Source organism: Sapajus apella, unplaced genomic scaffold (assembly GCF_009761245.1).
Source record: "Sapajus apella isolate SASKATOON/1434 unplaced genomic scaffold, GSC_monkey_1.0 scaffold1, whole genome shotgun sequence".
Classification (NCBI taxonomy): Eukaryota; Metazoa; Chordata; class Mammalia; order Primates; family Cebidae; genus Sapajus; species Sapajus apella.
In genome coordinates this window covers 4,872,029-4,886,132 of record NW_022436941.1, presented here as the reverse complement: position 1 = coordinate 4,886,132, position 14,104 = coordinate 4,872,029, and the positions used below count along the sequence as shown (strand labels likewise).

The window sequence follows — 14,104 nt, the reverse complement described above, 5'->3', positions numbered from 1 at the left end:
GTGACTGATCTCAAGTCCCCATCAGGGTTGACTCTTGCCTTCAAGTGAGCCTGCCACTGAACATCTGGCACCACAGCAGGAAAGCTGGCAGTCCTTGTGTTCTCCTCCCAAGTACTTTGGAAAGATCTCGAGTCCCTGACTTGGTTCACTTTTGCCTTCAAGTGTGCCTGCCACTGAATGAACATCCAACACCACAACAAGAAAGCTGACAGTCTTTATTTTCCTCCCAACTATTTGTGATTGATCTCAAGTCCCCGTCAGGGTTGACTCTGACTTCAAATGAGTCTACCACTGAACATCTGGCACCACAGCAGGAAAGCTGATGGTCCTTGTGTTTACCTCCCAGGTACTTGTGACTGATCTCAAGTCCCTGTTATGGTGGACTCTGTCATCAAGTGAATCTGCCACAGAACATCCCACACCACAGCAATAAAGCTGGTGGTCTTTGTGTTCTCCTCCCAAGTAGTTGTGACTGATCTCAAGTCCTCATCAGGGTTGACTCTGCCTTCAAATGAGCCTGCCACTGAACATCTGGCACCACAGCAGGAAAGATGGCAGTATTTTTATTCTCATCCCTAGTATTTGTTACTGATCTCAAGTCCCAGTCATGGTTGACTCTGCCTTCAAGTGAGCCTGCCACTGAGCATCTCACACCAGGACAAGAAAGCTGGTGGTCTTTGTGTTCTCCTCCCAAGTAGTTGTGACTGACCTGGATTCCCCATCAGGGTTGACTCCGCCTTCAAGTGAGCCTGCCACTGAACATCTGGCACTACAGCAATAAAGCTGGTGGTCTTTGTGTTCTCCTCTCAAGTAGTTCTGACTGATCTTGAGTTCCCGTCAAGGTTGATTTCACATTCAAGTGAGCCTGCCCCTGAACATCTGGCACCACAGCAGAAAAATGGCAGTGTTTACATTCTCATCCCTAGTATTTGTTACTGATCTCAAGTCCCAGTCAGGGTTGACTCTGCCTTCAAGTGAGCCTGCCACTGAACATCTGGCACCACAGCAGGAAAGCTGGTGGTCTTTATGTTCTCCTCCCAAGTACAATGACAGATCTTGAATACCCATCAGGGTTTACTTTGCTTTCCAGTGAGCCTGCCACTGAATGAACATCTGACACCACAGCAAGAAAGCTGGCAGTCTTTGTGTTCTCATCTTAAGTAGTGTTACTGATCTCAAGTCCCCTTAAGGGTTGACTTTGCCATCAAGTGAGCCTGCCATTGAACATCTGGCACTACAGCAATAAAGTTGGAGGTCTTTCTGTTCTCCTCCCAAGCAGTTGTGACTGATATTGAGTCCGAATCAGAGTTGACTCCAACTTCAAGTGAGCCTGCCACTGAACATCCATTACCACAGCAAGAAAGCTGACAATCTTTGGGTTCACCTCTCAAGTAGTTTTGACTGATCTCTAGTCCCTGTCAGGGTTGACTCCACCTTCAAGTGAGCCTGCCACTGAACATGCAGCACCACATGAACAAAGCTGGTGGTCCTTGTGTTCTCCTCCCAAGTAGTTGTAACTGATCTCGAGTACCTCTCAGAGTTCATTTCACCTTCAAGTGAGTCTGCTCCTGAACCTCTGGCACCACAGCAAGAACGCTGGCGGTCTTTTTGTTCTCCTCCCAAGTACATTGCACAGATCTGTAGTCCCCGTCATGGTTCACTTTGCCTTCAAGTGAGCCCGTCACTCAATTCTCCTCCCAAGTATTTGTGACTGATCTCAAGTTCCTGTCAGGGATGACTCCGCCTTCAAGTGATTCTGCCACTGAACAACCAGCACCACAGCAAGAAGCTGGCAGTCTTTGTATTCTCCCCCCAAGTAGTTGTGTCTGATCTCGAGTCCCCGTCAGGGATGATTCCGCCTTAAAGTGAGCCTGCTTCTGAACATCCAGCATCACAGCAGGAAACCTGGTGATCTTTGTGTCCTCCTCCCAAGTAGTTGGGACTGATCTCGAGTCCCCATAAGGGTTGACTGTGCAATAGCCTGATAGCTGAGCCAGCTACTGAGTGCCTGACAGAAATGGTAGTGTAGACCGTGTGGTTAGGCTATACAAAGGGAGATGCATGGCCCCAGGCAGGGCACTTGGGATGGTGTAAGATTTCATCACACTCCTTGGAATGGCATTCAAATAAAAACTGAATGTTTTGTTTCTGGAATTTTCCATCTGATATTTTTGGGATGTACTCAGGGAACTGAAACTGTGGAAAGCTACACTGTGGGTAATGGAAACAACTGTGCTTCTTAGTTTTTATATTAGTTTTCTATGGTTGCTATAGCCGATTATCACTCACTTCACCACTTAATATAATACAAGTTTATGTTTAAGTTCTGGAGGTCTGAGTTTGAAATGCATCTTACTAGGATAAAATCAGGATATTGTCAGGGCTACATTCCTTTGGAGATGCTGGGGGAGAATCTGTTTCCTTGCTTTGTCCAACTTCTATAGAGGCTGCCTGCTTTCCTTAGCTCATAGCCCCACTTCCATCTTCAAAGGCAACAGTGTAGCATCTTCAAATCTCTCTCCTGACTCTCCTACCTTCCTCTTCCATCTTTTGTTTTTCCTCAAGACAGGGTCTTACTCTTTTCTCCAGGCTGGGGTGCAGTGGCATGATCATGGCTCACTGCAGCCTTGAACTACCTGGGCTCACATGATCCTCCCACTTTAGCCTCCCACGTAGGTAGAAGTACAGGTGTGTGCTACCACTCCCAGTTCATTATTATTATTATTTTGTATATATCCTAGAGACAGAGTTTTGCCATATTTCCCAGGCTGATCTTTTTTTAAATGTTTTTTAAATTTTACATGTAAGTTCTGGGGTACATGTGCAGAACATGCAGGTTTTTTACACAGGTATACATGTGCCGTGGTGGTTTGTTGCAGGTGTCAACCTGTCATCTAGGTTTTAAGCCCTGCATGCTTTAGGTATTTATCCTAATGCTCTCCCTCCCCTTTCCCCCTACCCCTGACAGGCCTCAGTGTGAGATGGTCCCCTCCCTGTGGCCATGTGTTCTCATTGTGCAACTCCCACTTACAAATGAGAACATGCAGTGTTTGGTTTTCTGTTCCTGTGTTAGTTTGCTGAGAATAATGGTTTCCAGCTTCATCCATGTCCCTGCAAAAGACATGAACTCATTCTTTTTCATGGCTGCATAGTATTTCATAGTGTATATGTGCTGTATTTTCTGGACCCCCAAGGCTGGGAAGGCAGATTCTCACTCAATTTCTGCCTTTTCCACTGCCCTCTCTTCCCTCTGCCGTCTTCTCCCTTTCCTTCTGTTCTTTGGAGAAGATAGGTCTGCAGCAGCCACTGAACTTTGTCTTGCTTTGTGTTCTACTCTTGGTCTCGCTTCCTTTCTTTCTCCTTCCACCTTGCCTGGCTGATTTTTCATATCCCCTTGAGAAGGCTTTTTGACGTCCTTAAAAATCTCACAAGTGAATTTCTGCTTATGATTTAAATGGATGCCATTGTCAGCAGGGGTCAGTGATGACCCACCCATCTCCTACACTGCTTCCCTTTGCTCTCTGATTCCCACATTTGATTCTGTTTTCTCCCCCTCCCTCTGTCTGTTGGGTAGTCCCGACCTGCCCTGATCTCTACCACGTGAATGGAGGGAAAGCTAAGCCGTCTTTCCTCGCTTTCCAGTGAGCCAGCAGGTGGATCCTCAGACCTTCCTGCCTGTGTGGGCATCCAGAAAAGTTTTGGGGTGTGTTGCCATGCAGACAATGGAGTATTTATTGTACTACCTTCCTTAGACTTTCTGATGCAACCTGCCCTCTTTCCCGGATTGCTGTGATGCTGCAGGGAGGTTTCTTCAATTAATCTTGTCAAAGTAGCCTTCAAATCCTTTAGGAGCAGGAATTTCTTTTTAATCTCAAAAGACACAAACTGTTCAAGGGAAGAATTAGGAACAAAGACAACGCAGGGGAACTGGAGAGAACTTGGAGAGCATTTAGAGAAAAGCGGGGCAATGATTGTTGGGTTGGAAAATAGAAGCATGGATAAGTGGTGAGAGGAATGGGGATTATTTAACTGGGACAGAGAGGCTGGCAGGTGACTTAGTAATAGGCTTCCAGTTTGTGGAGGGTTAGCACAGGGAGACTGGCTTCCCATTACCAGGGAAGAAAAGACATTGACAGTGGGAGGTAGGGGAGCCTGAGGCTGAGGAAGAACTTCTAATCACAGGGTCTGTTAATTATAGCAAAGGAGGATGGATCACAAGTTCTTCACCGAGTAGTCTTCCCAGGCAAGAGCAGCACTAGGATGGTGGTAGGGCTTTCTGTGAGTCACCTGGTGCAGAGCTTCCTGATCACTTGTCCTCAGATAGTAGCAAGATGGCTGCCTCAGCATCTCCAGGGACACATGGTAAAAATACAAATTTCTGGGCCCTACGCAGACCTTCTGGTTTAGAATTTCTGGGAGGAAAGTCCAGGTGTCTGTATTCTTATACACTCCCACCACTGGAGAAATATAGAACTAACTCATGGAGAACCAAGAGGCTGGTGATGTGGAGAAGGAGAAAACGCCTCCCCCAGACCCTCTGATGTTCCCTGTAGCATCCTGCTGGTGCTTCCACTGCCCATGAGCTGCTCCGGAGCCCAGGCCACACCTGCCCTGGTGACTCTGTCTAGCATCCCTGCTGGGCCACTTGGAATGGACCCTGGGGCATCAAAGCAGCCCTACAGCTCTGAAGAACCCCTGTGTCTCTCCTTAATCACAAGGGTGCTGGGAAAAATGCTCATTCCACGTTTTTGTTCTAGACTTCACTGGTCATCACTGAAGTCTTAGGTGGCTGTTCTGTGGAGTTTTCCAATGCCAAGGGGTCCCTCAGACACAACTGCTGCCCCCAAGGCACTAGAATGGAGTGAGCCTGGGAGTCAAGGTATAGTATCTCTCTTGAGCTTGAGCAGGCTATTTTACCTCTCCCCATCGCAGTTTCTTTCTCTGGAAAAGGAGGCACCCAGCCTGGACAATCTCTTAAGTTCCTTCCAGCTTTACATTTCTGTCTCTACTGGCTGCTTGAAGAATTGTAATGCCTGAAGAGTATAAAGTCATAGATTCAGTGTAATATTTTGTAGTGGAATATTTTAAATTCAGTGTTTTTTTCTTTATGTAACTTATCTTGGGGATGTTGGGAAGGATGAGGGAAAATACACGAATACACCCAACTCCAGCGAGCTCAGCTCGTCTGTGGGCCTGCCGTTCACCGTGCATGACCATGCACAAGCTCCCTCGTCCCTTGGTGGCAGCAAACCAAACTACACTTGCTGTTCTTTGGCCTCAGAACAGTTTTTTCTTTGTTTTAAATGTGTATCTTGGAATCAATGAATATTGTTCATGGGAACACTAGGAAGGTTGGGGGGCTGCAATCATTATTTCACACACTTACTTGCTTGTTTCCTGCTGAATTCAAGATTGCAGTGATACTTCAAAAAAAAAAAAAAAAAGCTCCAGTGTCAATTATTAATTTTGCTTGTAAGATTTTGGGACCAGCCATGCCCTGAAACTTAAAAAATAATAATGAAATGTTAGTAAAAGAAAAATTGCTAGCTGCCTATCCCAACCCTCTATCTTAGTGACTGAACCTAATTCGAGGCACATTGCTACCTACAGTGTAATAGTAGATTTTCCAGTCTCCTGTATGGCCAGGTAAGTTGTGGACAACGATAGAGATAAATTACTATAAGCTATCATTTAAGGAAGTCTTTTTTTAAAAAAGAAAAGGATTCTTTTTTTCCTTTCTCTCTTCCTCCCTTCATTTCTCCTTCCTTCCCTTCTTCCTCCCTCCTGTCTTCCCAGAATGCAGTTTTAATTGCTGGAGTTCCATCAGCCACTTTAGACCATAACATGGAAATCAAGCATTGAGGATGGCAAAGCAAAAGGCTAAAAGTCTGAGACACGTTGACCATGGGGCTGCCATCCCACCCCAGGATTGTCTCCCTTCAGACATCTTTTATGTGAGAAAAATATAAAGCCACTATTATTTTTTGTTTTGCTTACGTAGCTGAACAAAATTCTTATGAATCCATATGGGTTCATTCTGAGCAGATGATGCTCAGAGCAAGATGGAGCTCAGAGTGATTGGAGCACTGAGCAAGATGGAGCTCTGAGCAGATGGAGCTCTGAGCAAGATGGAATTCTGAGCAGACGGAGCTCTCAGCAGGTTAAGCTCTGAACAGATTAAGCTCAGAAAAGAAGGAGCTCCAAGCAAGATGGAACTTGGAGCTGATGTTCCTCTGTGTAAGATGGAGCCCAGAGCTAGATGGAGCTTGGAGTGAAAGGAGTTCAGACCAGATGGAGCTCAGAGCAAGATGGAGCTCAGAGTGATTGGACCTCTGAGCAAGGTGTAGCTCAGAGCAGATGGTTCTCAGAGTGAAATGGAGCTTGGAGTGATAGGAGCTCAGAGCAAGATAGAGCTCAGAGCAGATGGAACTCTGAGAAAGATGGAGCTCAGACCAGGTGGAGCTCTGAGCAGGTTAAGCTTTGAGCAGATCAAGCTCAGACAAGAAGGATCTTCAAGCAAGATCGAGCCGGAGCTGAGTTCCTCTGTGTAAGATAGAGCTCAGAGCTAGATGGAGCTTGGAGTTAAAGGAGCTCAGAGCAGATGGTGCTCAGAGCAAGATGGAGCTCACAGCAGATGGAGCTCTGAGCAGATGGAGCTCTGAGCAGATTGAGCTCAGAAAAGAAGAAACTCCATGCAAGATTGAACTTGGAGCTGATGTTCCTCTGTGTAAGATGGAGTGCAGAGCAAGACGGAGCTCTCAACAAGATGGTGCTCAGAGCAGACGGAGCTCTGATCAATAAGCAGCTGTAAGCAAGATGGAGCTTGGTGCAGATGTTGCTTGGTTTTAGGTGGAGCTCAGAGCAGATGGTCCTTACAGCAGGATGGAGCTCAGAGTGATTACAGCTCCAAGCAAGATGGACCTTGGAGCTGAGGGAGCTTTGAGCAACATGGAACTCAGAGCAGACGTTGTTCAGAGTAAGAAGGAGTTCCAAGCAAATGGCACTCAGAGTAAGATGGGTCTCAGATAAGATGTTAACAGTGAGATGGAGCTCTGAGCAGATGGTGCTTAGAGCAAGATGGAACTCTTGAGTAGATGGTGCTCAGAGAAAAATGGAGCTTGAAGTGATTGGAGTTCTTAGCAAGACGGAGCTCCAAACAGATGGTGCTCAGAGCAAGATGGAGCTCAGAGAAGACGTTGTTCACAGTGAGATGGAGCTCCAGGCAGATGGCGCTCAGTGCAAGATGCAGCTCCGAGCACATTATGCCCAGAACAAGATGGAACTCAGAGTAGATGGAGCTCTGAGCAAGATGAAGCTCAGAATAGATGGTGCTCAGAGCAAAATGGAGGTCTGAGCATATAGTACTCACAGCAAGATGGAGCTTAGAGTGATTAGAGCTCAGAACAGATGGAGCTCACAGAAATTGCTTCCAAGCAGATGGTAATCAGCAATCTGGAGCTTCAAGTAGATGGTGCTCAGAGCAAGATGAACCTCAGAATGATCAGAACGCCAAGAAAAATTAAGCTCTGTGCAGATGGTGCTTAAAGCAAGATACAGCTCAGAGTGATTGGAGCTCTGAGCAAGATGGCGCTAGGAGGAGAGAGAGCTTTGAGCAAGAAGTACCTCCAAGTAAGATGGAGCTTGCAGAAGTTGTTTCCTGATGTAAGATGGAGCTCAGAGTAAGATGGAGCTTGAAGTGAGTGACACTGTGAACATTGCTCTGAGCAGTTGGAACTCTGAGCAAGACGGATCTCTGAGCAAGAAGGATGTCTGAGCAAGAAGGAGGTCTAAGCAAGATGGAGCTTGGAATAGACATTGCGTGGTTTTAGATGGAGCTCAGATTACAGCTCCAAGGAAGATGGAGCTCAGAGCAGACAGAGCTCTGAACAAAAAGGAGCTCCAAGCAAAATGGAACTTGGAGCAGATGTTGCTTGGTGTAAGGTGGATCTCAGGGCAGATGGTTCTCAGAGCAAAATGGAGCTCAGAGAACATGCTGCTCACAGTAGTAAGTTGGAGCTTTGAGCAGATGGTGCTTAGAGCAAAATGGAGCTGGAAGTGACTGGAAATCTCAGCAAGGAGAAACTACGAGAAGATGGAGCTCTGAGCAGAGGGTACTCAGAGCAAGATGAAGTTTGGAGTGATTGGAGCTCTGAGAAAGATGTAGCTTGAAGCAAATGCAACTCCAAGTAGATGAAACTCTGAGCAGATGGTGCTCAGAGCAAAATGGAGCTCAGAGTGATGGGAGCTCTAAGCAAGCTGGAGCTCAGAGCAGATGGAGCTTCAGTCAGATGGTGCTCAGAGCAAGATGGAGCTCAGAGTGATTGGAGTTTCAAACCAGATGGAGCTCAGATCAAATAGACCTCTGAACAACAAGGAGCTCCAAGCAAGATGGAGCTTGGAGCAGATGTTGCTGGCGTAAGATGGACCTCAGAGCAGATAGTGCTTAGAGTAAGAGGCAGCTCAGAGTGATTGGCACTCTGAACACTGCTCTGAACAATTGGAGCTCTGAGCAAGATGCAGCTTGGAGTAGATAGAGCTCTGAGCAAAAATGAGCTCTAAGCAAGATGGAGTTTGGAGATGTTGCTAGGGTTTGGAGCTCAGAGCAAAATGGCGCCCATAGTGATTACAGCTCCAAGCAAGGTGGAGCTCAGAGCACATGTTGCTCAGAGTAAGATGAGCTCCGACCAGATGGTGCTCAGAGCAAAATGGAGCTGGGAGTGACTGGAGCTCCCAGCATGTTGGAGCATAGAGTGATTAGAACTCCCAGCAAGATGGAGCTTAGAGTAAATGGATCTCTGACTAGATGAAGCTCCGAGTATGATAAATGTCTATGCAGATGGTGTTCAGAGAAAGATAGTGCTTGGAGTGATTGGAGCTCTGAGCAAGATGGAGCTTGGAGCAGGTGGAGCTTGGAATAAATAGAGCTTGAAGCAAGACGGACTTCCAAGCAAGATGGAGCTTGCAGCAGATGTTGCTCGGTGTAAGATGGAGCTCAGAAAAGATGAGGCTCACAGCAAGATTGAGCTCAGAGTGATTGGCACACCAAACATTGCTCTGAGCCGTTGGAATTAGGAGTAGATCATGCTCAGAGCAAGATGGTGCTCAGAGTGATTGGAGCTCCGAGCAAGCTGGAGGTTGGAGAAGATGGAGCTCAGAAAAGGTGATGCTTAGAGCAAGATGGAGCTCCGAGCAGATGATGCTCAGAGCAAAATGGAGCTCAGAGTGATTGGAGCTCCAAGCCAGCTGGAGCTCAGAGCAGATGGACTTGGAAAAGGGACACATCATTTGTGGTATATTTCATTCATTCATGGTGAACTTTTTAAACAGCACACACATTATTTAGACATCATTTGGGAAAAAAAAATAAACACTCAGCATTTATCTTTTACAGTCTTACAGAAGGAAATTCTAGCAAATTTTACTACCAAACATCTAGTGAAGGAACAGACCAGATGTTTATTGGCCACATATACTATGATGCCAGTCCTAGAATCACCTTGCAATGGAAAGTTTAATGACAGTTTAGGTCTCAACAGAATACATAATCCAAGAGAAGACAAGGATTCCTATGTCAAGCTCATTGTTTTCAAATATCAGAATGTAGAACTACTTATCAAAGGTTAGTTACAGTATCTGTTTCCTTTAGTTTTCAGATTTCTAACATAATTCTTGTATTTTTCTGTCAACAGATCAGAGCAGGTCCAGGAGTACATTAGAGATCTTATAAACCAGGCCTCTCATCTTTGGTAAAGGGATATAAAGAGTTGGCTCTGCTGGGTGTCACCTGGTCTTCATTCTCATAGCTCTTCCCTTTCCTGGGACCCCTGGCTTCTATCTTCCTTCTCCTTTTTGAACCTTACTCTCTGAATCTTCTCAGTTTATTTCTCCCACCTAGAAACCATCAGACTTCATATGGTCTTGTGATGGGGATATCAACCTCTTTCTATCCCTCCAGGACAACCAAGGCCCTATATGTCTCCTCTGGACAGCACGGGTGAAATCTTCTAAGAGACAACAATCATCAAAACCTCCTCACCATGACAGCAAGCAAGGAGGAAGGACCCTGAAGACCCTCTATGCGCCTTTTCTGTAGGAAGTAGCTACAGAGAATGATGTCTGCCCCATCTCCCAAAAGATTTCTTGGTCCGAACCACTTGAGGGAGAATGTAAGAGGAGTAGACAGTCAGATATGAGCAGGCACAAGGGGGAGCTATCCATGTTGGAAAGAACCCCCCAGAACACCTCTTTGGATGCTCAGTACTCCATCTTCGAACTGTCAGAATGTTGTTAACTAGATCATGATAAGGAAAAAAGGCAAAGGCGAATTCCTGAGAGCTAAGCAGGCACAACGAGTACAAAATTGACTGCTATACCTTCCCAGGGTGGTGGTAATATGCAGTGCCACCATTTAGGTAGGATTCATGTTGATTAATGCTTCCCATGCATGTGCATTAAGCACAGTAAGGGAGGATTCCCCCAAACTTTGGTGAGAACTGGGCAAAGAAATAACTGAGGCAATAGAAGATAACAATGCAGAATGTCATGGGGATGTTTCCAGCAGGGTCAGCCCCCTCCTCTCTTGGAATGTATTTGTACTTTCCCAATAAAACTTTTCTTTATTTACAAATTGGTCTTTTGTGTAAATTCTTTCTTCCACGAAGACAGCCAAGGATGGCCCAGGTAACATCTTCATGTGATTTCACTCATAGTGAGAGTCTATATCTGGGGATCTCAAAGTGAATCCAATAATGACAAGGAGTATCAATTACAGAGTTGGTAAGGAGAAACATAGTTCAACTATGCTTGACTTATTAAGAAACTTATCTAGGGTTTGACTATTTTTCACTGGGAGAAAATGAAAAAAGCCAGGTGCAGTAATGCACAACTGTAGTCCCAGCTACTCCAGAGGCTGAGGCAGAAAGATTACTTAAGCCCAGGAGTTCAAGGAGGTACTGTGAAATGATGGTACCAGTGAACAGCCACTGCACCCCATCACTGCAGCCTGGGCAACAGCATGATGCTGTCTCTTGAAAATATTAACAATTATAAAACATTTGTTTTAACAAGAATAATTAAATTGCAACTTTTTTGTCTTGTTATTTTAACAATTCAGTCAATGCACTTTAACTTATAGTTTTGACAGTGTTTTTATGATCTTCTCAATGCCCAGAAAAGTAATATAAGCCCATGTTAAATGAGGTCTCAAACTTCTTTCTTACCTGGGTTCATGTACTAGCACATCATAAAAAAGCAAATCTAATGTTTTTAGGAAAGCATTGCAGCAGATAACTTAGAACAAATTAAACAGTTGTTCTGATACATGAATTACTCCCTGCTAGCTGATATAAAAAATCTTATTGCTTTGTGTTATTTCTCTACAAAAATGATTTGATGAGAGCCTAAGTGCTTTAGAGTCATGAAATTTTGCCAGTGGGTGAAAAAAGAAAATGAAAACTTCTGTAAATTAAGCATGATGAAAATGTAAATGTTCTCAGTTTTTGCCAGCAAAATCAAGTAGTATGTCATTTTACAAGATGACAATGAAGGTATGCAAATGAAGATTTATAATTTGCCAAGTCATGTTTGGCCTAATACATGACTCAAAATTATTCTGTTGAGATAGAAAGGTGTGATTCCATAAGCAGTGCAGGGTGCCTTGAAAGAATTTTAATATGGTTGCTGTCTACTAAATTCTTAAGTTACAGAAAGAAGATGCTTTTTAGAGTTGTTAGTAAGTGTAAATTGATTTTAAACAGTGATGAACTTTCTGGGTGCTTCTTTCATGTTGCACTTTAATATTTTATTTTCAAGCAGAACCTATTTTTTTCATTCTGTGATGAGCTAAAGGATGACATAACAACAAGCACTCAGTGAGGATATCCGAAGAGTAATGCATGGATGTTATATCTATCCAAAGCTCTTATACTACTTCTTGCTAATGGCATTTGTCATGGCCACCAGAGCCAGAAAAATAGAAGAAAAAGCTGTTTTCCACCAAAGGCTGGCAAAAATCTGGAGAGGGGAGTGGATACATATGTAAAGATCATCTACAGGAAACCACTGTGGAGTGTAAAGTGTGTGGGTCCTTTACAGACAAATATGGTTCCATACTATGAAGACCTGAACAGATTGTGTTCATGTACACTTAATGTAATAATACTTGCTTCTAGAAAACATGGAAACAAATGTCACAATTCAGGTGCTTTGAAAACATGGTGAACTGCCTCCACACAAATAGTTTGAGGCAACATATTTGAAATAGCTAAATATTTGCCTTATGACCTTAAGCATATTGGGGTTCAGAAATGAAAAAGAAGTCAATATTCTGTGATGAGAGTAGGTAATACAATGAAAATTGAAACCAAGTACTTTCATCATGTTTTCTTCTTGTGGAGAATTCAAAAACTAAAGAGATCCCAGGAACATTTTAATAACAAAGTGCTATGAGGAATTTTTCTGCTTCTTTTGGCCTTGAAGACCAAAATGATTATTCTGTGATAGCTCTCATTTACAGAACAGTAAAATACGTGGAATACATCTATCCAGGATTTGTCATCTCTGGCGTGACTAGAGCCTTTTTGATGAAAGTGCCTTGCATCCCATTTCAGATGTTAGATATAAGTGATACAATCTCACAGAACATCACAAATTTAGCAGAAGCCATTATTAAATGTAAAAAGAAGTATGACCAAGGATTCTATATTGATTGTAAGGGAACAATATTCATTTCTGTAATCAGGCATACTTCCTTTGACAAAGTTTATAATAGTAAACTTCACAAGGGCAACGAGAACTCTGCAGTGTTCACTCCTCACACTGCAGACCACTACAGTGTAGTAAAGGTGACAGTCGAGATAGACAAAATACACTTTTGATGACCAATCTTTGGAACTTGAGACTGAAAATGTACATCTCCACAGGTGGGGTTAGCTCCTCACCAACCCCAGTTCAGTCCCATCCTGAGGGCAAAATCCTGAGCTCATAGGCAGTCTTTCACATCCCTGTTTTGATTTTTAGATCCCAGAAATAAGTAAGAACATGGGACATTAGACCATAAAACCTTTGCTACTGCCTGTGTCCAGAATACTATATTCTGGGCTTTTGTCTGCATTTTTTTTAGTTTTAAGTTTTACATTTAGGTCTTTAATCCATCTTAAGTTGATTTTTTTAATGTGTTAGAAAGAAGTTGTACAATTTCAATTTTCTGAATATAGCTAACCAGTTATCCTAGTACCATTCATTGAATAGGAATCCATTCCCCATTGCTTCTAATTATAGACTTTGTCAAAGATCAGCTGGTTCTAAGAATGCAGCCTACAACCTTCTCTAACCTGTTCCATTGGTTTTGTGTAATGATTTTTTGTGTCAAACTATGATGTTTTGGTTACTATAACCTTGAAGTATAGTTTGTAAACCCCCAAAATCTGAGACAGGTCTCAGTTAATTTAGAAAGTTTACTTTGCCAAGGTTGAGTATGAACACCTGTGACACAGCCCCAGGAGGTCCAAATGACTTGTGGCCAAGGTGGCAAGGGCACAGCTTGGTTTTATACATTTTAGGGAAACATAAGACATAATTAAATATGTGTGTAAGATTTACATTGGTTTAGTCTGAAATGATGGGATAATTCGAGGTGAAGGTGGGAAAACTTGAAGTGGAGAGGAGGCTTCAAGGCTATAGGTAGACAAGAGAGAAGTGATTACATTCATTTTTCTCATTGGTCTTTCCAAATGAGGCAATCAGATATGAATTGATCTCAACACAGGGATGACTCTGAATAGAATGGAAGGCAGGTTTGCCCTAACCAGTTTCCAGCTTGGCTTTTTAGCTCAATAATTTTGGTTCCCAAGATTTATTTTCCTTTCACATTTTTCTCTTTTTCTTTTAAAAAAATCTATGGGAAATTCTCACGTTTCAGAATGGCTGAATAGGAACATATCCTGTTTGCAGTTCCCAGTAAGATCAATGGAGAAGTTGGGTGATTTCTGCATTTCCAACTGAGGTACGTAGTTCATCTCTTTGGGACTGGTTGGAGAGTGGGTGCGGCCCACAAAGGGCAAGCCAAAGCAAAGTGGGGAAATAACCTCCCCCAGGAAGCACAAGG

The 14,104-nt window shown here is 43.7% G+C and overlaps 1 long non-coding RNA gene across 1 annotated transcript; it reads right to left on the bottom strand.

Moving 5' to 3' along the window:
- Window positions 1-5,993: 5,993 nt before the first annotated feature.
- Window positions 5,994-6,370, bottom strand: LOC116528480. The gene is made up of 2 exons (XR_004259064.1): window positions 6,331-6,370; window positions 5,994-6,150 (listed from the first exon to the last, which is right to left on the bottom strand). It is a non-coding gene; the product is annotated as an uncharacterized LOC116528480 (long non-coding RNA).
- Between the last annotated feature and the right edge of the window lie 7,734 nt (window positions 6,371-14,104).